The sequence below is a fragment of the Hyaena hyaena genome, unplaced genomic scaffold, assembly GCF_003009895.1.
Source record: "Hyaena hyaena isolate Hyena2069 unplaced genomic scaffold, ASM300989v1 scaffold_52, whole genome shotgun sequence".
In the NCBI taxonomy this organism is placed as follows: Eukaryota; Metazoa; Chordata; class Mammalia; order Carnivora; family Hyaenidae; genus Hyaena; species Hyaena hyaena.
In genome coordinates, this window is record NW_024080684.1 from 3713009 (window position 1) to 3739427 (window position 26419).

Sequence of the window (26419 nt, forward strand, 5' to 3'; positions counted from 1 at the left end):
ACTGGTAGGAAGCTGTCAGAAGTATTATAACTATGTCTTCTTTTGCTACAAGGAGAGCCTCCAATACTTGTGGTTTTTTTCTTCATCTTTACTGAAATAATTTATCAATTATATACTAAAAATATTATTTTGACCTTCTTCTGGAAACACTTGATTGTTTTAGTAGAAATACCATTGTCTTTATTTGAAATTGACAGGAAAGCTTTCCTGGCCTTTCACCATTTGTGCTGGACAGGTACTGAGGGGTACCCCATGATGGCTGCCTCCTGGTATTCAAACCTTTGTGTGATCCCCTCCCCTTGAGAACTGGTGGAACAGTGACTTGCTTCTAATGAACAGAACATGTCAAAGATGCTGGGCACCACTCCCTTGACTATGTTATCTTTATGGCACAGAAGATGGGGTGTTTCTACCATGATTACCGTATGTTCTATAGGACTTCTGCCTTGACAGCAGATTTTCCTTAGAGTCTTGCTTTCCTTGCTGGCTTTGAAGAAGTAAGGTGCCACAGGTCCCAGAGCTGCAGAGATCTGAGTTCTGCCAACAACCGGGTGAAACTGAAACACAGCCTTCCCAGGTCGAGCTTTCAAATGCAAACTAGCCTTGGCTGATGACACCTTGATAGCAGCTTTGCAGAAGACCCAACTATATTGTACCTGAACTCTGGATGCACAAAAACTTTGAGATAATTAATGTGTTATATTATTTCATTTTTTATTTTCTAAATATTTTAAGTCATCTCTACACCCAACATAGGGCTTGAACTTAAACCAAGATCAAGAGTCACATGCTCTACCAAGTAAGCCAGCCACATGCCCCAATGTGTGTTGTCTGAAGTTCTTCAGTTTGTGGTCATTTGTTATGCAGCATAGAAAATGAATACACTGCTGTTGTGCAAAAATGTATCACTAAGAACATATTGAGGATTAGAAATAGATGGATGACCAACCCAAGAAAATCTAAGCATCATTGTTATGTTTCCTACAATGGCTATAAACAACAAAAATGGCTAACTTAAACAGAAAAGTAATTAGTTGGAAGGATATTGGGCGGCTTGTGGATGGAGGTTAAGGGCAAGAACAAAAGAACAAGGCACAGCAAGGATCCCTCAGAAGAGCCACCTACTTAGGACACTGCCCCCTGCAATGCCACCACAGGACACTGCACTGGTCTCTCATGCTGCTGGACTCTGCAGCCTCTGGATCCTCCCTATCCACCACTGGAGGATCAACTGTCCCAATCACCATAAAAACTCTCTAACAAACCTTTATCTTTATGGCAACCTTCAGGGTTAAAAACCTGAAGCAGGTGCATCTGATGGTAACAGCTAGGCCACATGTCTAAATGCTGTTGACCAGAGGATGGGCGTAACTAATCCACATTCAGCTAGACTCTAGTTCCCCCAAATAAGGAAGTCACTAAGATATGAAACAGCCCAAAAGACTTGAATTTATACTTTAATGAATTACTCTGGACCCATTCATCTATTTTTGTGAACTGAGTACATATCATAGCCTTTTTACATCAAGAGATAGGAAGCAAATTTCATAATGAAAATAGTAATTCACAAACGACCAGCAAAAATTCATTGTCTATGACAATTTATAGGCAAACCTTGTTTTAATGTGCTTTGCTTTATTGCACTTTACAGATAATCATGGTTTTTTTTTTTTTTTTTACGAATTTAAGGTTTGTTGGGAATCCTGCTCTGAGCAAGTCTATTGGCACCATTTTTCCAATAGCGTTTGTTCATTTCATGGCTCTGTGTCACATTTTGGTAATTCCTGCAATGTTTCAAACTTCTTCCTTATCATTATATTTGTTATGGTGATCAGCAATCAGTGATCTCTGATTTTACTATTAAAATTGTTTTTAGGATGCCACAACCTGTGACCATAGAAGACAGCGAACCTAATCAATAAATGTTGTGTGTGCTCCGGCTGCTCCACTGACTGGCCGTTGCCTCATCTTTCTCCCACTTCTCAGGTCTCCCTACTGACTGAGACACAACATATTGAAATCAGGCCAGTTAATGGTCTCCAAGTGTTTAAGTGAAAGAAGAGTTGTGTGACTCTCACTTTTAACCAAAAGCTAGAAGTGACTAAGCTTAGTGAGGAAAGCGTGTGGAAAGCTGAGACAGGTCAAAAGCCAGGCATCTAGTGCTAAACAGTTAGCCAAGCTGTGAATGCATACAAATGTTCTTGAAGGAGAAGAAGGGTGTTATTTCAGCGAACTATACAAATAGTAAGAAAGTGAAACAGCCTTACTGGTTGAGAGAAAGTTTTAATGGTCTGGGTAGAAGATCAAAGCAGCCACAACATTCCCATAAGCCAAAGCCTCATCCAGAGCAAGGCTCTGGCTCTTCAACTCTATGAAGGTTGGAAGAAGTGAGGAGGCTACAGAAGACAAGTTTGAAGCCAGCAGAGGCTGGTTCATGAGGTTTAAGGAAAGAAGTCATCTGCATAACATAAAAGTGCAAGGTAAAACACCAGGTGCTGGTATAGAAGCTACAGCAAGTTACCCAGAAGATCTAGCCAAGATCATTCATGAACTTGGCTACACTAAACAATAGAATTCCAATGTAAACAAAAGAGCCTTACATTGGAAGAAGATGCCATCTAGGACTTTCATAGCTAGAGAAGTGAAGTCAGCGTCTGGCTTCAAAGCTTCCAAGGACAGGCTAACTTTCCTGTTAGAGACTCATACAGCTGGTGACTTTAAGTTGAAGCCAATGCTCATTTACCAATCTGAAAATCCATTGGCACTTAAGAATTATGCTACATCTATGTAGCCTGTGCTCTATAAACGGAGCAACAAACCCTGGGTCACAGCACATCTGTTTACAACATAGCTTACTGAATATTTCAAGTCCACTGTTGACACCTACTGCTCTGAAAGAAAAGATTCCTTTCAAAATATTACTGCTCCTGGAAAATATACCTAGTCACCCAAGAGCTCTGTTGGGTGTACAATGAGATTAATGTTGCTTTCATGCCTGCTAACACAACATCCATTCTGCAGCCCATGGACCAATAAGTACTTTTGACCTTGAAATTATTATTTAAAACATATATTTGTAAGGCTATAGTTGCCATCAACAGTGATTCCACTGACGGATCTGGGCAAAGAAAATCAAAAACCTTGTGGAAAGGATTCACCACAATAGATGCCCTTACGAACACATGTGATTTGTGGGAAGAGGTCAAAATAGCCACATTAACAGGAGTGTGGAAGACGTTGATTCCAACCCTCATGGATGACTGAGGGATTCAAGACTTCAGTGGAGGAAGTAACTGCAGATGTGGTAGAAAGAGCAAGAGAACCAGAGTAAGAACTGGAGCCTGAGGTGTGACTGAATTGCTACAATCTTACAATCAAACTTGGAATGGATGAGTTGTTTCATACAGATGAGCAAAGAAAGTGCTTTCTGGAGATGGAATCTACTCATAGTGAAGATGCTGGAAACGACAACAAAGGATTTTGAATACTATACACACTTGGTTGATGAAACAGTGGCAACACTTGAGAGGATTGATTACAATCTTGAAAGAAGTTCTGTAGGTAAAAGTCTGTCAAATAGCATCACAGGCTAAAGAGAAATCATTTGTGAAGAGAAGAGTCCATCTACGTGAACAAACTTCACTGTTGTCTTATGATAAAAAAGAACACAGCCACCCCAACCTTCCGCAACCACCACCCAGACCAGTCAGCAGCCATCAACCTGGAGGCAAGACCCTCAATCAGCAAAAAAGATCACAAGAGCTCAGATGATGGTTAGCATTTTTAAAGCAACAATGTATTTTTAATTAAGGTATGTACATTGGTTTTTTTGTAAACATAAAGCTACTGTACACTCAATAGACTACAGTATAATGTAAACATAACTTTTATAGGCACAGGGGAACCAAAAAACTTCAGTTGACTTGCTATATTGTGATATTCACTTTATTGTGGTGGTCTGGAATGAAACCTGCAATATCTCTGAGGTATAACACCATGCTCAACCCGTGTTAGCAAAGATGAGCTAACACATGAGCAATGTTTAAAGACATGACAATTATTAAGAAAGAAATGAGATTTCTGTGAAAATTATGCTTAATCTTATATTTTAAACTGGTGAGTCAAATGGTATAATCGCACTTTTCTTAAAGACCAAGCGCCTACAGTGTCTGATGGACCACAGGTGACCTTAAGTGATATACTGATTGTACTTTGAGAAACACTGACAAAAAGCATTCAGAAATAGGCTGCAACATAAATGGCAAACCAATACATAGTGAAGGTGGTATAGTTCAAATGAATCATAAAATTAATGAATGGTGTGTAGAAATACATTGGCAAAGAAAATAAATGGGGAGCCTTACGTCATTCTTTACATAAAACTGCATTCCATATATATAATAGAATGCATATAACATTTCATATATAACAATATATATATAAAATTTCATCTATATAACACATGAGAAATCATAAAAGCAATAGAGAAAGGCATAGTTCAATTTTTAAGAAATAAATTAGGAACGAGACAGCTTTTCTGAATGAGACACAAAACTCAGAAGATTTAAAAAGTGATATAAAAGCGATTATAGAAACAAAAAAGTTCTGCATTTGCACCATGGATGTAAAGGTATAACATCCTCAATATAAAGAGTCATTATAAATCAAAAAGAAAGCCCTAGGGTAAAATGGGTGAAAGCCATGGATAATGAGGAGATTGGTCACAGAAAAGAAGTGTAGGTGCCCAGGGCTAAACAAAAACTAAAACAATAATTAGAAATGATTTTTCACCTTTTGGGTTGTCAAGAGATTAAAAATCTGATAACATTAATTTTTGCTGAGAGTAAGGGGGAAAGGGAACTCTCATAAATTGTGTAAGTATAAATTGATAGAATTCTGTTGAAGAGAACAACTTCTCTATCTGTTAAAATTTAAAAAGCATATATCTTTAGGTCTCACAATTCCACACTGAAGAATTTGTCCTGTAGACGTATTTAACAAAGATCGCTGAATATCTGTGTTTTGTGTGGTATTTTTGTAATAAAACCCACACACAAGTATCCTAAATGCTGCCCCTACCCCCACGTCAAATGAACTGGTTAAATACATTTGGGAATGTCCCAGTAATGGAACAGTATTTAAAATATCCTTACACTTTCAGTTTTAAAATAAATAAGTCATGGAGATGAAAAGTACAGCATAGGAAATATAGTCAATAATATTGTCATAACTTTGTATGGTGACAGATGGTAACTACACTTACAACAGTGAGCACTGCATAATGTATAGAAATGTTAAATCACTATGTTATATCCCTGAAACTAGTATAATATTGAATGTCAACTATACTTCAAGAATAAAAAAACTTTAAAAATCCATACATTGCAATTTGGATAGATAGCCAACATACGTTGTTAAGTTAAAAATTATTGTTGTGTAACAATATGTATGATCAATTTGGGCTAAAAAAAAGAAAAGATATACTATATGTAAGTAGCCCTGGCTAACTGCAAATGAAAAGAAAGTAGAGAGGATAAATGTCATGTGTTTGAATACATCAGGACTCTGTTCACCATTTTAATGGTAACAGTGAACCTTAAAAAGGTTCAATTTCATGATGGCAAAAAATGTTCTGTGCATAAAGATTACTTCAGTTCCTAGAACTATCTAAATTAGTTTGTTCTTCCTTTAAAAAAATGAGAAAAGGATTTAAAATACTGGTGCATTAAATTTATGACCTGGTAATTTGTGACTGTAAGATCCCATGGGGACAAGCCCATGTTTTATATCTGCTGCCGGCCAGATCCAATGAGCAAATATTTGTGGCATGCAAATCACCCAGGATTTGCCAGCAGCAATCAGTACATGCCCAGCTGCACAGTCATCAGCCTGACAACTTATAACACAGATTCTGTTGGCCTTTATCATCTTTGGCATGAATCCAAGGCTCATTCTCCAATGGAAAAGACAAGAGATAAATCATTGGACCTGCTCAGCCTCGCTATCATCAGACCCCTTTGTTGTGAATATTTCTCATACACTGAACGCAAACTGAGCAGCAGCATGAGTGAGTCACAGAAGCCTCAAGATCTCAATTTAAAAATCCAACCAGTTCTTCTTCAATAGCTTCTGAGTATATAAGCACCATCTTCAAATATATAGACTATCATATATCGAAATGAAAAACTGCAAGTTTCAATATTAGCAACGCTGCTCTCTCATCAAATGAACAGGGCTGCATGTTCTTATTCTAGCAAGATCAGACAGCAGGAGAACATATTTGTTTAATCTCAGAAGAGAATGCTAGAGTCTTAGGTGACAACTTTCTGGAAGAGAACTTAAAACACATAGGAAGCCTTTCCTTTCAAGGAGTTCTAATTCAATAATGATATCGTTATTGCTGGGTTATCTGCAAGGAAAAAAAGAATCTTGTTCCTAAAGTTATCACATAGAATAAGGGGAGCATGAGACTTGGAAATTAAAAGGTTTTAGGCCATTTTCTACACAAGGTTATTTTCGTTTCCAGGGAAGGCCTGTGGCACTAAACAGTGCAATCTGTAGATACATTTGCACTCACTAATGTTTTCTAAAAGTAAAATGAAGTAGAATTGTCATGGTCATTTCATGATTCTGCCACGGTAGATAAAATGCTTGCTTCTAAACCAAGACTGTTCCTATTTCAATCTCAAACCTGTGTTTCATCTTGAAAAGAACAACTGGGCATCCATATGTACACATAAAAAATCTAGACACAGATCTTATGTCCTTTGCGAGAGTGAACTAGAATGGATTATGGACCTAAATGTAAAACACATAACTGTAAAACTACTAGAAAATAATGTAGGATAAATTCGAGGTGGGCTTGGGTACAGTGATACCCTTTTAGACACAGAATAAAGGTATAATGCGTGAAAAAATCATTGATAAGCTAGATTTCATAAAAACTAAAAATTTTTGTTCTATGGGGGTCACCTGGCCAGCTTAGTCAGTGGGGAGTGCAACTCTTGATTTTGGGGTCATGAATTCAAGCCCCATGTTGGGCGTAGAGGTTACTTAAAAAAAATCCTATTAAATTTGTGCTCTGTGAAAGACAATGCCAAGAGAATGAGAAGACAGGTCACAGCCTGTGAGAAAATACTTGCGAAGGACATATCTGATAAAGGACTGCTCACCAAAATATACAAAGACCTCCTAAAATTCAATAATACAAAAATGAACAATCTGATGAAAACATGGGTAGGAGATCTGAACAGATAACTCTCCAAAGAAGATAAACCGATGACAAGTAATTAATTGTATGAGAAGATGTTCAGCATCATCTATGAGTAGGGAACTGCAAATTAAAACAAGATACCCTACATACCAATTATACTGGCACAATCCAAAACACTGACAACCTTCGGTGATTCTGAGGGTGGAGAACACCAGGGACTCTCATTCATTGCTGGTGGGAATGAAAAATAGCACAGCCACTTTGGAAGGTGGTTTGACAATTTCTTACAAAACTAAACACACTCTTACCATACAAGCCAGCAGTCATGCTCCTTGGTATTTAGCCAAATAACTGAAAACTTACATCCACACGAAAGCCTGCACATGGATATTAATGATAGCTTCATTCATAATTGCCAGAACTGAGAACCAATCAAGATGTCTTACAATAAATGATTGGATAAATTAAGTGTGGTACATCCAGATGGTGGAATGTTATTCAGTGTTAAAAGAAATGGGCTATTGGGGTACCAGGGTGGCTCCACTGGTTAAGCCTCCAACTCTTGATTTTACCTCAGGGCATGATCTTGTGGTTCGTGAGTTCAAGACCTGCATTGGGCTCTGTGCTGACAGCATTGGGCCTGCATGGGATTCTCTGTCTCCCTCTCTCTCTGCCCCTATCCTGCCACTCGCAATCTCTCTCTCTGTCTCTTAAAAATAAACAAATGGGGCGCCTGGGTGGCTTAGTCGGTTAAGCGTCCGACTTTCGCTTAGGTCATGATCTCGCGGTTCGTGGGTTCGGGCCCCGCGTCGGGCTCTGTGCTGACTGCCAGCTCAGAGCCTGGAGCCTGTTTCAGTCTGTGACTCCCTCTCTCTCTGACCCTCCCCTGCTCACACTGTCTCTCTCTCTCTCTTCTAGAAATAAATAAAACATTTAAAATAAATAAATAAATAAATATTAAAAAAAAGGGAATGGACTATCAAGCAATGAAAAGACACAGCGGACACTTAAATGCACACTACTAATTTAAAGAAGTCAATCTGAAAATATGAGATTCTGGAAAAGGCAAAACAATGGAGACAATATGAAGACTAGCGGTTGGTAGAATCAAAGGAGAGGGAGGGATGAAGAGAAAGAGCACAGAGGAGTTTCAGGGCAGTGAAACTATTCTGTACGACACTGCACTGGTGGATACGTGTCATGACACATTTGTCAAAACCCATGCGGTATACGACATCAAGAGTTAATTCTAATGTAAACTATAGATTTCGGGTGATAATGATGTGTTAATGTAGGTTCATCGACTGCAATCACTGTAGCACTCTGGTGGGGGGGGTGTCAATCACAGGGACAGTGTGCATGTGTACGGGCAGGGCATGTGGGGACTCTGTACTATCTACTCAAGTTTGCTGTGAACGTAAAACCATAAAATAGACTATTAATCTTAAAAAGTCAAACACTCAAAGCCCTTTATTTACCAATATTTATAAATTCTAGCTAAACTTTTAGGAAATTGGATAGAGGTCTAAATAGGTTTTTTTAAATATAAATATTTAGGTAAACTATAGACTCTCAGAATAGGGTATAAAAAACATACTTATTGCCCCCCAAATAGAAGCTATCTAAAAAATAATATTATGCAGAGGCGCCTGGGTGGCTCAGTCAGTTGAGCGTTCAACTTCGGCTCAGGTGACGATCTCACGGTTTGTGAGTTTGAGTCCTGCATTGAGCTCTAATGCTGACAGCTCATAGCCTGGAGCCTGCTTCAGATTCTGTGTTTCCCTCTCTCTCTGCCCCTCCCCTGCTCACATTGTCTCTCTCAAAGTTAAATAAACATTAAAAAAACATATATTTAGGAAAAGAATAATATTATGCAAACTTCAAAAAAGTAGCTATTTCTAGGTGAGTTTTTAGCAAGTGCTTAAGATGGGAAAAGCAAACACCATTAAGTTTGTCCTTTCGGTGGTTAGTGTGCTTTCACTCCTCTAATTCTAGAAAAAGGCATGTTGAGCATTGGCTTAGCATCAGGTTGAGGGAGGATCAGGCGAAGGTAGTTTTGGGGGTGGGCGGAGGCCTAGGAAGTGAATCATCTCGGTCCCTTTCTCAGGCTTCAAAGGCCACTCTGTGCCAAAGGGTTTCTGGTTTAGTTCCATCCTACTTATTTTCACATATTAGTTTCATCTTTCCAGAATAAGTGACATTGTACCATAACAGGGATGGATTCATAACCCTAGAAATGGAAGAGATTTGATAAAAAGAAAATGGCACTGCAGGGGCTCCTGGCTGGCTCAGTTGGTAGAGCACATGACTCTTCATCTCAGGGTTGTGAATTTGAGCCCCACATTGGGTGTAGAGATTACTTAAAAATAAAATCTTTAAAGAAATGGCACTGCGGAATAAAGAGTCTCAGGACTCCTATTATTTTTGTCCTTTTTTACTCACTCTGTTTCTTAAAACTACTTTGTAGACTGTGTGCCCTTTAGGAGAAACTCAACATTTCTAAGATGTGCAAAGAGTTGGAAGGAACAGGCTACAAACTTGCCTTTGTGGATGAGACCTCATTTGTGGGCTCTGGAAATGAAGCTGGACACTACAAGTCAAGAACTCAGTAGATTCATGGCCTTGTCTTTTTCCTAGTACAGTGAGAAAGTCTGCATTTCCATTTAACACATACTCAATAGGTGTACCATTAGCATAGCACCAATGCAGGTGACGTGGATGGAACCGGGAAGGAACCAGGGACCCACTTTCTTTGTAAAAGTTTAAATCTCCTTGAGGTGATGCCATGCATGGAGATTTAGATATATATAAACCCTCCCCCCCTTTATTAAAGCCTAACATGGGTGTTCAATTTTTGTGTGAAGTACTTTAATTCCTTAGGGAGAGAAGAATGGATTTGTGGTACGATGCATTGCTAGAGCTTGCTAGCTCATGTTGCTTAAAACAACCATTAAAAACATGATTTGCATGGGGCATTAGTTATGAAGAAGACCTAGGAGTACCTTGTGAGAGAGACGAAGAGTTGAAAAGATCTCTTCACTGCCACTCCAAGTGAATCAAGTATGATATGGACCTACTCCATTAATTTTGATTCAACAAAGGAATTTACTTTGCCTTACCAAGAGTGTTGTAAAAGTGGAATTCATTCTTATGATCTGCATTTAATTTAAAAATAACTTGCTGGGAATGGGGCTTTACAAATATTAACTCATTTAACATATGTAACAACCCCATTATGGGTTAACGATAGTTATTAACTGAATCTATAATGGTTATCACAAAATTTTCAGCTTATTTTTGAGCCACAATAGGGAATAAGTGTTTCAGATTGGAAAAAATTTGGGGGGGGGAGTTTAAAATTAGAACTGCATATACACTATCAATAGAGATCTTAAACTTAAATATGTCACCAATTCAAAGATTTGGTACATTCATGTATTATTTGTTAAGTCTCTTCTAAAAGTAGACAGAGTTAATATGCTTGAGTATGGCTTCCCAAACATATCTCGTTTCCTGGATGTTTACATCCAAATAAAACAAGAAAAAAAAATTTTTTTTAACATGTATTTATTTTTGAGAGACAGAGACAGATCATGAGCAGAGGAGGAGCAGAAAGAGAGGGACACACAGAATTGGAAGCAGACCGCAGGCTCTGAACTGTCAGCACAGAACCCGACGAGGGGCTCGAACCCACGAACTGTGAGATCATAACCTGAGCCAAAGTTGGACGCTCAACCGAGGGAGCCACCCAGGCGCCCCAAAACAAGAAAAGATTTTAAAGGGTAGTAAACTAAAGACTTTAATTGTTTAACCTTACATTAAAAATATTCGTAAATACTCATCTTAACATAAACCGTTATTGAAGTTATTTTGGTCATGCACCCAAGACTCGCACCTTCCTCTTGCCACAGAGGTGAACATAACAGAAAATGCCAACCACACGCAGGTGGAAATGTGCTGGCAGAAATTCCGTCCACTGCTTTTCAGAGGTCAGCTCAGATCATGCTGTCTGCTCACTCACAAGGCCCTGAGGCCACATGTTACAGATGGCGCACTTGACGGGTTGTTCCTAGCGGTGAAGAACACATTACCGAGAACACTCTAGAGGAATGTGAGCAGCAGCCTGAACGCTCCGTTAATTTGAATTTCATGATCTCAGGACTGAGAACTCTCTTCCCGGAAGAGCACACAGCTCTATGTTGGGCTCCCTTTCAAGAAGCGTCTCCTTGGCATTTTGTCTTCTCTCTGGCAGCACACTCAACAAGTAAACACCACCACAGTACTTATGTGCGGTGACACAACACTTCAAGCTAAAGGCCACCTACACAAGGGAGCCGACTCATGCCCCATAAAGTGACTAGTAAAATCTCCAGTCTCCTCAGACCCACAGGTCTCAGTGGGGTGGATCACCTTCCTGCCAGGGCTCAAGGACGCTTTGTGGAGGCACCATTATGATGCCAAACTGTATTTCTCCAACACAGAGAGGTATTGGTTACTTTGGAATAAAGCCCAAATTACCTAATTTAATATTTAGCTGATTCCTTGCCAAAAGTGGGGCTTGATATAAATTCAGATGCTGAAACTTCACTGGTTTTTAAAAATACCGCTGGAAGGATTATTTAGACTGGGTACCAGAAATATATTCTGCTCTGTCTCAAATGGTAAAATTCTGTCCCTCAAAGCAGAACTGGATGCTCACCTTCTAACTTGTTCTCTTTTCCAAGCAGAAGTCTAGGGAAAGGGTGTCTAATCAATGCAATTTTCATGTGATAGATCAATATTCATACTTGAAATTAGAGGGTATTATTATTCTACAGGCATCTTCAAGAAAACTATACATGGCGTGCCTGAGGGGCTCAGTAGTTGAATTCTAAATCTTGATTTCAGCTCAGGTCATGATCCCAGGGTCATGAGATCAAGTCCTGCATCAGGATCCACACTGAGCATGGAAGAGTCTTCTTGGGATTCTCTCTCTCTCATGCATTGTCTCTCTCTCTAAAAATTAAAAACAAAAAAAGAAAACTATATAATTACATCTGCCCTCATTTTATAACCATCACCACCACCTTTTATATTGATTGAGCATGTACTCCGACCTCTATATTAAGCACTGGGGATAAAGAGATGAATGAGGCCATCTTTGCTCTCAAGGATTTGCAGTCCAGGGAAACTACTATGCAAAACTTTTACCTCCCTTCCCATTGGCCAGGAAGTGAAGGGAAAAATCCTGAATAACCAAAATACAGCCTGGTGGGGTTGACATCAGCACAGCTAAAGAAATCAGGAGCGCTTGGGTGGCTCAGTCGGTTAAGAATCTAACTCTTGATTTTGGCTCAGGTCATGATCTCATGGTTTGTGGGATCAAGCCCAGTGTCAGACTCTCCATTGATAGCATGAAACCTGCCTGGAATTCTCTCCCCCACTCTCTCTGCACTGGCCCCTGCATTCTCTCTCTCTGTCTCTCTCTGGAACCAGACAGCTCCAGCAAGAAAGCCACTCTAACGGCTGAGTATGTTCCCTGCCCAGCCCCCCCCCCCCCCATTCCCAGATGTACACATCCTACTCTCTGGAACCTGCAAATACCTTATATGGCAGAAGGCCCTTTACAGATGAGACTACATTAAGTATCTTGAGGTGAGATTATCCTAGACAATCTGGGTGGCCCCATCTAATCACGAGTGTCCTTGTCAGAGGGAAGCAACAGGGTTAGAGTTGGAAGGAGAAGGTATAAGGCCAGGAGTGGATGTTGGGGAGGAGAGCATGCTTTGCTTCTGGCTTTGGAGATGGAGAAACGAGCCATGTGCCAAGGAATGTGAGTTGCCTCTGCATACCATTTTTATAAAAGATATTTTTTTAATGTTTACTCATTTATTTTGAGAGGGGGCAGGGGCAGAGAGAGAGAATCCCAAGCAGGCTCCACACCATCACCGCAGAGCCCAACACCAGGCTCAAACCAACCAACCATAAGAACATGACCTGAGCCGAAATCAAGAGTCGGACACTTAACCGGTTGAGACACCCAATTGCCCCTACATGCCAGTTTTAAAGACAAGGAATGGATCCCCCTCCGAGAACTGCGGAAGGAATACAGCTCTGCCTACGCACTTGACTTCTGACCTCCAGAACCATAAGATAATAAATTTATGTTGCCTTAAGCCACTAAGTTTGGAGCAATTTGTTACAGAAACATTAGGAAATGAATAGAGACACTCTCTCCACCCAGAAGCCAGAACTGGTTCCCAGGACAGGGGACAGATAAACTGGATCCTTGCAATTCTGAGTATGTCTTCAGCACTGGTCTATCTTCAATGTTGTTTTTTTAAATTTATTTTTACATTTATTTATTTTTGAGAGACAGAGAAAGACAGAGCACAAGCGGGGGAGGGGAAGAGAGAGAATGAGACAGAATGCAAAGCAGGCTCCAGGCTCTGAGCTGTCTCAGCACAGAGCCTGAGGTGGGAGTTGAACCCACAAACCGTGAGATCATGGCCTGAGCCAAAGTCGGATACTTAACCAACTGAGCCACCCAACCCACCCAGCACTGGTCTATTTTAAATTGACTATTTTTTTGAACCTGTCTCCTGCCACTCTCCTTTGAAATCATGGCACTTCAGCCACATTGGTCTACAAGCTGTCCCTCAAATGGGTAAGACCCTCTCTATCACACTTTTTGTTTCTTCATGTATCTGTACTTCCTCAGAGAGGCTTTCCTTGCTCACCTTGTCTACTTGGCCAGCCTTTCTTCAACAGCAGCCCTCTCATGCCCGTTATACGTTGTTTCATTTTGCTTTACAACACTTTTACAACTTACCTTATTTATTTGCTCAATACCCAACCGAAGAAGAATGTAAGTTCTGCTAAGTATATTCTCAGAGTTTGTACAATTCCTGCACCATTATGGGTGCTCAGTATAAACTTTTAAATACATGAAAGTACTGTGGGAGGTATTGGGGTTTCTCTCTCCTGATGCAGAACATCAACTTTAGGCCTTTCCTTGTCCTGCATCTTTAATCTTTGTATTTCAGTGGAGTTACAAGGAAAATGGAGAACAATTTCCATTGGAAATATTAAGAAAAATGTCTTTCAGTTTCTGGAGTTTTATTTTTGGTGAAGCAATAATATAAATAAATACAATGTACGGAATTGTTGAAATCTAAGTTCAGTATTATTCCTATCCCTAAGACTCTCTCTAGATAGATTAATAGATACATATAATAAATATATAGTCAATTATATTATATACTAGTGAAATATACACTTTATATAGCCAAATTTTTGGTTAATATGGAATTTATGAAACTTCATCCCATAGGCAAACTCTATACAACATCTCAAAATGCTATGAGAAATAGGTAGATTATAAATCTGACTGAAATTCAGTAACTTCTTATAAGACCTGAGATATTGCAGAAGACAAACTAATGCTTATGACTGAGAAGATACCCACAAGTTCATATTCAAACTAATTTCACACTTTTCAATATATATATATAATAGCTATAAATAAGTATAAAATAAAATAATAAGGTTGGTTTTTGAGAAATTAGGCCATAATTTACAGAGCCAAATGAATACTGACTGCCTAAAATCACTCCTATTGTGAGGTGCTTCACTTACTACTCAAAACATTTTTATAAGTTCTTTTGTTTGGAATTGCCACCAAAGATGGGGGAATGAAGACATACAAATGGCCAATAAGAAGCAGAAGAGGAAAGCTCAACATCATTAGTCACAAGGGAAATACAAATCAGAACCCCAATAAGATAATACTTCACATTCACTGGGATGGCTATTATCTAAAAAACAGAAAGTAACAAATGTTGACAAGGAAGTACACAAATTGGAACCCTCCTATATTGCTGGTGGGAATGTAAAATGGTGCAGTCACTGTGGAAAACAGTTTGACAGCTTTGCAAAAAGTTGGAATAATAACATATGACCCAGCAATTCTACTTCTAGGTATATGCCCCAATGAATTGAAAACAGGTACTCAAACAAATACATGTACATAAGTGTTCATAGTAGCACTATTCACAACAGCTAAATGGTGCCAACAACCCAGGTATCTATCAGTGGATGACTGGATGAACAAAATGTGGTATATCCATACAGTGGAATATTATTCAGCCATAAAAAGAAATGGAGTACTAGTACTTGCTACAATGTGGATGAACCTCAAAAACATTATACTAAGTAAGTCAGACACGAAAGGTCATATGTTGTATGATTCCATTTACATGAAATATTCAGAATAGGTAAATCCATAGAGACAGAAAGCAGATTGGTATTTGCAGTGGAGGAAGGAGGCAAGGGATGGAGATGGGGAATGACTCCCTAATGGCTGTGCAGAGTTTTCTTTTGGGTTCTGAAAAGATCGTGGAACTGGACAAAGGTGGTCATTGTACAACACTGTGACTGTATTAAATCCCACTGAATTGTACACTTTAAAATGGTTCATTTTTGGGGTGCCTGGGTGGCTTAGTCGGTTGAGCGTCCGACTTTCACTTAGGTCATGACTTCGCGGTTTGTGGGTTCGAGCCCCGCGTCGGGCTCTGTGCTGACTGCCAGCTCAGAGCCTGGAGCCTGTTTCAGTCTGTGACTCCCTCTCTCTCTGACCCTCCCCTGCTCACGCTGTCTCTCTCTCCTAAAAATAAATAAAACACTAAAAAAAAAAATGTTAAAAAATAAATAAAATAAAATAAAATGGTTCATTTTTATGTGAATTTCACCTCAATAAAAAAGGATGTCTTTTTTAGGAGATGAAGAAAGACTGTCTTGAATTCTCCACAGCATCTACATAGTGGCATAGCACAGTGCCCGTGGCTAGGGGCTCGATAAATATTTATGGAACTGAATGGTGGAAAATATTCATGTCCTGCAAGTAAATTTTTTTTGGGAATTAGTCAAGATCATTCTAGGCCAAGTCAGCTGAATAAGGTGGCTTATCAAACAGAGTCACGCCATCTTAGTTTTGAAACGAATAAAGTGTAACTATGAAGTTAAAAGACTGCTGTCAGAAGAAACTCACATTTCCTTCCACCTAGTGAACGTGAACCTGGCCTTCAAACACTCCAGCCTAAATGTCATCTCCTCTCGGAGCTTCCCCTACTCTGCCAAGCACAGCTTACCTCCTGGGCCTCCCACCTTAAACAGTTCCTAGCGACCTAAGCACGTTCAGTTCTGTAACTTCTCTGTCTCCCCGTACCAGGGTAGACTCGAAGGAAAGCAATGGCTCTAATTTATTGACATACACTTAACAAGAAGCACCATGCTGGCAGAGAGGAGGCTTCACAAATGTTTGTCCAATGACAGAATGAATGAACTAATGAAAAACTGGATGAATAAAGTTTTGTTCTGGCTTGTGAACTGGCTCCAAAGACAATTCTAAAATTAGGATCCCAAATTTGTTTTGAGTAATACCAACATTCTGAAATGAATGCGATTCTTGAAGGAAAGTCTCTCTGGCTGTTTAAATTCGAACGTCTTTGCTAAGATCCATCCTGTCCTTCTTTCATTGACACACCGTATACATTCTCCCTGGGATGAATGGGGCCCATAGCAGAGTCAGGCAGATGCTCTTAAGCCCAAAGCTTTTTAGAATAAACATGTGCTAATTTGTTCTCAATAAGGGTAAACAACAAGTCTTTGCCATTAAGGAAGAAATGTTTTAATAGTTTTGTAATCAAGCTGCCACCACAATTCTGCTAGCCTTTCCTTATCTCATGGGAACATCCTCTGATAACAATGCAGTTTTGTGCTAAATTTCAAACAAATCTGGGCCACTGCAGGTTTGTCAGGGATGGGGACAGTCATGTAATTATGCGGCTTCATTCTGCTGTCAAACAAAATAAGATGAAGTTCTTAGCATTCTTTGACCTGGGACCACTTCTTGAAACTTGAAACAGCACAAAACTTAAAGGATTTAAGCGGATTGAAATAATGTTCACCTGAAACTACACCAAACTAATAAAAAGAAGATTTTAATTTTTTTGTTTTTTTTTAATGTTTATTTATGTTTGAGAGAGAGAGAAAAAGAGAGACAGAGGGTGAGCAGAGGAGGGGCAGAGAGAGGGAGACACAGAATCCAAAGCAGGCTGAGCTGTCAGCACAGAGCCTGACGTGGGGCTCGAACCCAGGAACTGTGAGATCATGACCTGAGCCAAAGCGAGACACTTAACTGACTGAGGCACCCAGGCACCCCAATAAAAGAGCTATGCTTACAAATCTCCCAGGCTTTGTAACCCAGTCTCATTCAGAAGGCCAATCGGTGGGACAAAATTCACATTACCCAGAACAGTATGCCATCAACCCGCTCAATCAATCTGCTTTACTTTTCCTCATGTTCTTTCTCATTGCCTGGCCTTATGTCAGGTATTTGTTTATCTGTTTATTTTCTGTTTGTCCCAAAAGAATGGAAATGCCATGGTAACACGACTTGCTATGTTCTCTGTTCTCTGTTTTCTCTGCAGAGAGCTTAACACTGTAGGTACTCAATTTGTATTTATTAACTATTCTTTCATCCAACTTATATTCTAAAATTGGGCTCATTAAAGGAAAGAAGAAAGAGGCATTTCAAAGTAATTCAAAATGATGGGCTTCACCCACTTACTTTTATCAGTTGCAAAACTTCCACACTCATCTATCGAGGGCACACTGGTATGCTACATGGGAAGACACAAAACAATATCTGCTTGCACAAGGTGAAGAAGAAATCAGGCAGCACAGATTGATTTGATAAGGTATCAAATATTATTTGAATAAACTGTCTAGGTGGCAGTATAGTGTAAAATCTGAATCAACAGCTAAAACTATGGTATTATCTCAAAGTAAACCCAATTCTAGCACAGAAATTATCCCATCTTATTGTATATGTATGACCATTTTATTTTATTTTTTAAAATGTTTCCTTTTTTGGGGGGCGCCTGGGTGGCTTAGTCGGTTAAGCGTCCGACTTTCCCTCAGGTCATGATCTCGCGGTTCGTGGGTTCGAGCCCTGCGTCGGGCTCTGTGCTGACTGCCAGCTCAGAGCCTGGAGCCTGTTTCAGTCTGTGACTCCGTCTCTCTCTGACCTTCCCCTGCTCACGCTGTCTCTCTCTCTCTCTCCTAGAAATAAATAAAACATTAAAAAATTAAAAAAAAAATGTTTCTTTTTGAGAGAGAAAGAGAATGAGCAGAGGAGGGGCAGAGAGAGAGAGGATCTGAAGCAGGCTCTGTGCTGAAAGCAGAAAGCCTGACATGGGGCTTGAACCCACGACCATGACCTAAGCCGATCAGATGCTTAACCAATTGAGCCACCCAGGCGCCTCAACGTGACCATATTTTTAACATGGGAAAAATAATGCACTTAGCAAATATTCATAACAAGAGATTAAGGTATTAGTCCTAGATTTGCTGCACTCTCTTCCTTGGCTTCTGGTTCATTATATTTTTTTCTGCTCTTGACTGGTTACCAGCACTCATTCCCACAACTCTTCTCCAGTCTTAGACTCAAGGATAACAGCTTCGCCTCCTTGGCTGCACCGGAACACGCCCTCTGCTCAGCTTCTCTTAGGAAGCTCCTAACTTGATCCAGTGTACCCCATGGTCCCACCTTCTGACCTGGCACGCCCCAAGGCCAGCTTGAACACAGTGCCCCCACCTAACAAACACAGGGTATTTACCCTTCTGAACAAACCACATACCATGAAAAGAAGCTGCTTCCTCCAAAATTAAAAATGACTGGAGATGCATTCCCAAATTGCTGATTTTACCCACAAACTTCAAGTCTACTTTCAACATAGGAAGATAGAAGACAATCCAATTAAAATGTTCACATTATGGTAATACTATATGCAAGTTAATCACTGTGAGTCCTGGTCATCAGAAGAAACAGCCTTTTGCAGCTAGTTCTGATTAATACAAGGACAAGCTCAGTAATAGTGTGTGTCGGGGCAGGGTGGGGAATCGGTGGGAGGCAGGGCCTTCAAACTATTTATCCCAGGTCACTGTGGGGTTGGGACCCATGTCATTAGCATCTGAAGTGCACCCAAGGGGCGTCTGGGTCAGTTAAGCTTCTGACTTCAGCTCAGGTCATGATCTCCTGGTTCGTGGGTTCACGCTCTGCATGGGACTCTGTGCTGACAGCCAGGAGCCTGGAGCCTGCTTTGGATTCTGTGTCTCTCTCTCACTCTGTCCCTCCCTCCCTCGCACTCTCTCTCACCCTCTCTCTTTCAAAAATAAAATAAAATACTAAAAAAAAAAGTGAAGTGTGCCCAGGATACAATGTGTCCAATGTGCTAATGCAGAGTATCTGCTGCTTTCCAGTTAATGGATTAAATCATAACTATTGGCTTTTCAACATTTCTTTTTTCTTTTTTTTTACATTTTATTTATCTTTGAAAGAGAGAGAGAGGATGAGCAGGAGAGGGACAGAAAGAGAGGGAGACACAGAATCTGAAGACAGACTCCAGGCTCTGAGCTAGCTGTCAGCACAGAGCCCAACGCGGGGCTCGAACCCACAAACTGCGAGATCGTGACCTGAGCCGAAGCCGGATGCCCAAATGACTGAGCCACCCAGGCGCCCCAGCATTTCTAAAAGCAGTACGTGTTTATTGTAAAAGCAAAACCAAAAAAAGCCCGAAAAGAAAAGTATGAACCAAAATACAAAATTTCCTCTTCCATTTCCCAAGGATTAAGAACTGCTAACAGTTTGCCATATACTCTTCTCATTGTTCTTGCACACACAAACGGGTTTTACAAATACAAACAGGCTTTACATGCCATAATCACATTCACTTATTTTCACCAATAGTTCAGAATTACTTCCTTCTCATTTGGGTATTATTACTAAGTGTTTCCCTCCTCCACATTTTAAGACCAAGGAATAATTTGGGGGGACCTGTGTAGTTCAGTTGGTTAAGTGTCCAACTTTGGCCCGGGTCATGATCTCACAGCTCGTGGGTTCGAGCCCCACGTTGGGCTCCGTGCTGACAGCTCAGAGCCTGAAGCCTGCTTTGGATGCTGTGTCTCCCTCTCTCTGCCCCTCCTCATTCACGCTCTGTCTTTGTCTCTCCTCTCAAAAATAAATAAACATTAAAAAAAAATTTTTAATTGTTAGACTGAGCCCTTTTCTGGGTTGAAGGCTGGCTCCTTTACTCTCCACTTATGACCAAATTTCAAATGCCTCATTCCTTTGGTATGATCAAATCCTCCCTGAGAAAAAAAATTTTTTTCTAGGTATATGGTACTTCCTTCTTCATGAGATATAAAATTCTATACACTTATTACTGTTATTATTACATGTTCTATTTTCCCCTGCAAGGAATCCCTACAAAAATATACATTTAAAAATTCTAAATCTGGGGAGTCTGGGTGGCTCAGTCAGTTAAGCGTCATGACTGAGGTCATGATCTCTGAGTTCGTGGTTTCGAGCCCCACGTTGGGCTCCGTGGCAAAGCAGAGCCTGCTTGGGATTCTCTCTCTCTTCCTCTCTCTCTCTGCCCCTCCTCAACTTGGGCTGTTTTCTCTCTCAAAATAAGTGAATAAATTAAAAAAATAAAATATAACAAAATTCTAAATTTGGTTTAATGACAAACAAAAAAACTAGATTCCCAAGAAATATTTTTGGATTTATGAGGACTTTACGAACATCATCAAGCAGGCAGCTGTGTTTTGCATTTCTGCATCCAACTGCATTTCCTTCAAGCTATCCTTTTCTCCTTAGGCTTTTAAAAAGGTGTATGATATGAGAATATACGAACACACCAGCATGTACATTTTACAGCTTGACCACAATGTTCCCAGCAGTGAGTCAACCAGGATAGATTTTTTTTTTTAAGTTTATTTATTTATTTTGAGAGAGACAGAGAGTGTGAGAGAGAGAGTGAATGAGAGAGAAGCAGAGAGGGAGAGCACAGAGCCTGAACCCACAAACCCTGAGATCATGACCTGAACCGAAATCAAGAGTTGGGATGTCTAACCAACTGAGCTGCCCAGGCACCCCCACCAGGATGTATGTAGTACCTACTGTGTGCCACACAGTGTGTGAGGCCTTAAGGAAATGGTGAAGAAGGTAACCTTGCCCTTGAGCAGGTTCCCAACTGGTGGGGGGAGCTCAGGGAGTGGCTAGCCCTGCACTGGGGAGCACGATGTCCACATGGTGTTGGATGGGCCACACGTCCTGAGAGACAAAGAGGAATTCAGCACGTGACAGTGGGGAAGGACTAGAGGGCGGGAGGAGCATGTGGTAAGCAGAACGCATGGAGGGCACACAGCGTTTGGGGTGAGATGAAGAGTCTGGGGTGCCGGGGCCAGGCTGTGTGGCTGAGGCAGGTGGGGGGCCCTGTAGACAAGACCTTGACCTTTCCTTCTATCCTGAGGGCACGGGCAGGACCACTGAATATTCAGTCTAGAAATAGCAGGTAGACTGAACCGCCTCTTAGTCCCAAAGAAATGTAAAAAATTCCTGACCTCTGGCCTACACATATGAATCATAGGAGAATGATTCAGGCCCTCACTGGGGTCTGGGCACTATATCGCGGACAAAAGAATGACAATCTTGATTCTCAGGTTTCCCAGACCACAAAAGAGAAGAAATAGCACATGCAAGTTTTTTTGTATCTATATGGCATGACGGGGTGTTAACTAAACTTATGTGGGGTGATCATTTTACAATATACGTAAGTCAAGTCACTACGTGGAGTACACAGGTCAGTTATATCGCAACAGAACTAAAGGAAAAGAAAAGAAGCAACAAACGAAAGGAGAGAGAATGGGAGCTGCCAGAAAAAGTGCACTGGCCACAGCCTAAAGGGGACAGCTGAGGTCGGAAGACACAGGCAAGAATTCGGGGGCGGGAGGGGTGAGGGGGATTGGGGCAGGCTGAGGGGGGTGGGCCTCATGACCACCGGAGGGGTAGCTGTGAGGATTACATTAGTTAATGTTTGTAACAACTGAAAATTCATGTAAGTATAAAACCAGTTTGTGGTGATGTCATACTTCTGCCAGAGCCCAGTGTAAATCAGCCCCATACTTGGATGAGGCGAGTGGGCCCGTGAGTAAGCCCAGGGCCCCATGCCAACTAGTGAAAGGGACTCAGCCAAGAACGTATCTTCCTTTTTCTGACTCTGAGTCTAGTTTCCTTGCACTTTTCCAAATGTTAGAGTATATTCAATTTCAGAAGGCAGGGAGCTGTGACAAAATATAAGCAAGAGTTGCAATTTCAGAATACTTCTCATGCAAAATAGAAAGAAACGAGTTGGGAGGGGAAGGGTGAGCTTCCTCGCAGTTGCGGGCCGCCCACCTGTGCCGTTCCAGGGCGCTGGGCTGTGGGACAAGGGGGCCTGAGAGGGCTCGTGGTGCCCGGAAGCTCATCCCTGGTCCCCCGAGTTTTCTTTGTTGCCAACTCACCCAAAGTGAATAAACTGGAATAAAATTCGCACAGTCTTCCCAACATCTTCTGTCAACCGGTTTCATAAACTAGCATGTACCTTGGTCTGTCTGTCTAATTTGCCCAAATGCCCTGTCCAGTACTCCAGTCCCTACTCTGGGACTGGACCGTCACACTCAATCTCTGGGGAGAATGCCAGGGTGTCCCTCATCCCCTTACCCTGGACCCTTCTCCGGGGACTGTATTCTCCCTCTCTCCCTCTCTTCCTCCCATCTGCTCCCCACCTGCCATATAAACATGTGTCCTTTCTACACTTGTTCCCCCTAATTAATGAGACTCTACTGGAATTTCCCACTGATTTCCAGTCCCTGATCACCTGACTGCATATCCTAGTACAGATAGCCTCAAGGTAATGGTTTGGGACAGTTGTGTTTCGTGGACACTGTGACCAAAGCCACTTGGCTGTCCTCCCCAGAGATGGCCTTTGTGGCCAGAACAAATATAACGCATTTCCCTGAAAAACAATCTTGCATGTAACCCAAAGGGTAAATTGTGTTTGGCTTTCTTTCTGTGTAAAAGTCAATGGGAATCAGATTTGGCATGGCCCGTGCCTCAAGAGTTGGCAAATGGCCAACCATACACTCAACCAGACGTGCTTTTATATGTCAGTGCAACATTCTCCATGTACAGTTAAGCTGTGCATGGGGCTACTCCCTGAAAATAAATAAATAAATCTACTTTTTTTTTTTGCTTTGGTTTCCTATCTGTAAAAGCAGAACTGGTCATTTCAAATGTTTACATAATTCGCTGACAAACTGTGAGAAATGAACTATATTTGTAAGCATTTTTGAAGATGAAAGGGACATGACTGAAGTATGCACGGCATTCTAAAAAAATAAATCACTTATCTCTAGTCCTGCATTTAAAACAGTTTTGCAGACCTTGATTTTGTTTTAAAATAAACCAGGCACCCAAAAGTACATTAGAAGTTTTATAGTTTTGAGGCTTCATGAAAACCTTCTCTGGTACTGCTGGGGACCAAGCCCATGTCTGTTAGTATAAGAGACACCTTTGTTTATAGAACCTTACGGTTGTGACAAAAACTGACACAAGCCAGGAAATGTAAAAGTTAACGGTGGTACTTTGTGCGAAATGTATGCTACGGGGCTGTTGGTTTTCCACAAAGTCTGGATTTTAAGGACAAAGTTGGCTTTAATTTCCAGCTCTCTGGCTTTTTTCAACAAGAGTCATGGTCATACAGTTAGTTAAACAAATGTCTTTGAACTTCCTTAATTTAAAGAAGTGACCCTTAGGTTAATGAATGTTGTAAAATGCTTATTGTTTGAGCAAATGAGTTGGCTCCACCGACTGATGTCTGCTCTCTAAGTGCCACAGAAAGGTGTGAAGACTAAGTCTCACACAGGAAACCCAAGAAATTTTCACTCTTACACCATGCTGTCTGTTCTCTGAGGTCAAGATTGGCCATCTTTCCTTTGATCCCCTTATTTAAAATGCCATACCCTATGACCTAGCAATTGCACTACTAGGTATTTATTCAAGGGATATAGGTATAGTATTTCGAAGGGGCACCTGTACCCCAATGTTTATAGCAGCACTATCGACAATAGCCAGAGTATGGAAAGAGCCCAAATGTCCATTGATGGATGAATGGATAAAGAAGATATATAGAGATATATATCCATACAATGGACTATTACCCGGCAATCAAAAAGAATGAAATCTTGCCATCTGCAACTATGTGGATGGAACTAGAGGGTATTAAGCTAAGCGAAATTAGTCAGTCAGAGAAAGACATAAATATCATATGACTTCACTTACATGAGGACTTTAAGATACAAAACAGATGAACATAAGGGAAGGGAAGCAAAAGAACATAATAACAGGGAGGGGGACAAAACACAAGAGACTCTTAAATATGGAGAACAAACAGAGGGTTGCTGGAGGGGTTGTGGGAGGGGGGATGGGCTAAATAGGGAAGGGGCAGTAAGGAATCTACTCCTGAAATCACTGTTGCACTATATGCTAACTAACTTGGATGCAAATTTCAAAAAATAAATTTAGAAAATATATAAAATGCCCTAAATTAAGCTGATTGTAAAAAGGGATGGTTGACAAATTTCTCTTACTGAGCAAATAACACCCAAGTATATGAAATGCGAACAGAGGCCTCCAGTGGGTGGTAAATGAAAGGCAAATTGGGTGGATGAAGTTATAAGCGGGTAACGGTTAATGCTCTGGAACTACCTAGATGCTTCTCCACAGGAAGTGCTGAAGTGAACAGAACTCACCACCACTCCATGCAACAGTCTCACCAAGAGAGGTTTTGTTTACAGGTCAGCGCAGGCCTCCCGTAGGATGGACAGAGCATTTTTGTAAATGACACAAGATCTTTATGGTTCTAATAATAAGGTACTTTCACATCACAACAATCAATTCTCTTCGTAACACACAAAGCAGAGGAAACCTTCTTTGTCTGAGCAACTTCATTCTAACTCCCATAGACTGACTGGACCTTAACAGGGGTGTGCAGGGGAAGCATCTAGGAAACTTTTTTTCTTTTCGTTCAGCTATCCCTTTTCCCCCATGGGAGATTCTGAATTAGGAGGTGTGATGTGGGGCTGGTATGGTGATTGATAGATCGATACATACATACATACCTATATAGGAAGAAAGACAGATGATACGTGGGTAGATAGATAGAGAAATAGATAGATGGCAGATTTTAATGCTACAAGTGACTTTGATTGGTTCTATTGCTCTCTTAGGTGGTATATGGCCACATCATTCAACCGCCAATAAAAATTAATTCACTTAAAAAAATTTTTTAACATTTATTTTTGAAAGACAAAGACAGAGCACTAGTGATGGGCAGGGGGGGGAGGGGAGGGGAGGGGACAGACAGAGGGAGACCAGAACTGGAGGCAGGCTCCAGTCTCTGAGTTGTCCAGGGCTCGAACCCACGAACCGGGACACCATGACCTGAGCCGAAGCTAGATGCTTAACCAACTGAGCCACCAGGCTCCCCATTTCATACCTTTAAAAAATGTTTTTATTTATTTTTGAGATAGAGCATGAGTGGGAGAGGTGAAGAGAGAGAAGGGGACAGAGGATCTGAAGTGGGCTCCACACTGACAGTAGAGAGCCTAGTTCATACTTTCTATGTAAGTACTAGCACACAATAAAAGATACAACTCAGGCTTCATTTTGGCCAGTTTATTCGTTTGCCTTCTTAATGAAAATGTACCCTTTCCCAGGTCCTACGTGAGGTGGAGTTCACAAAGAAGACATGGCCCTGTCTTGAGGAGTATGTGGCCCTAGTCACAAAGGCAGACACACAAAATAACATTACAGTTTACCTGATACGTGCTATCATTGGGAAGGAGAGTGTTCTGTGAGAGTTGGGGGAAGGGAACACTAATTCTATCCGGAAGAATTGCAGAAGATTCCACAGATGAGGGGACACTGGGATGGGTCTTACTCAAAGAGGAGGCTTTTCAAGGTAGCGACAAAGGATGCAGTGAAGCCAGAGCCTTCCACAGAGAAGGATCAGCGTGTTTAACTTATGTTTGTTTCTAGGGTGTGTTGAGAAGTTCAGAACGGCCAGTCCCCAGAATGTGTGAGTGAGGGGCATGGGGAGAAGGGCCATTAGGGTGCAGATATGAGGTACGTGTGGATATGAGTTAGGGTGTGGATATGCAGGAGATACTACTGACAGACCAAGATGAGCGCTGGACCCTTGGAAGTCCCTCTGTCATTCTGAAGAACGGGGGAGGCCCCACTCAATACTTGATGCTTTGTTTGTAAAAAACATTTAGAGT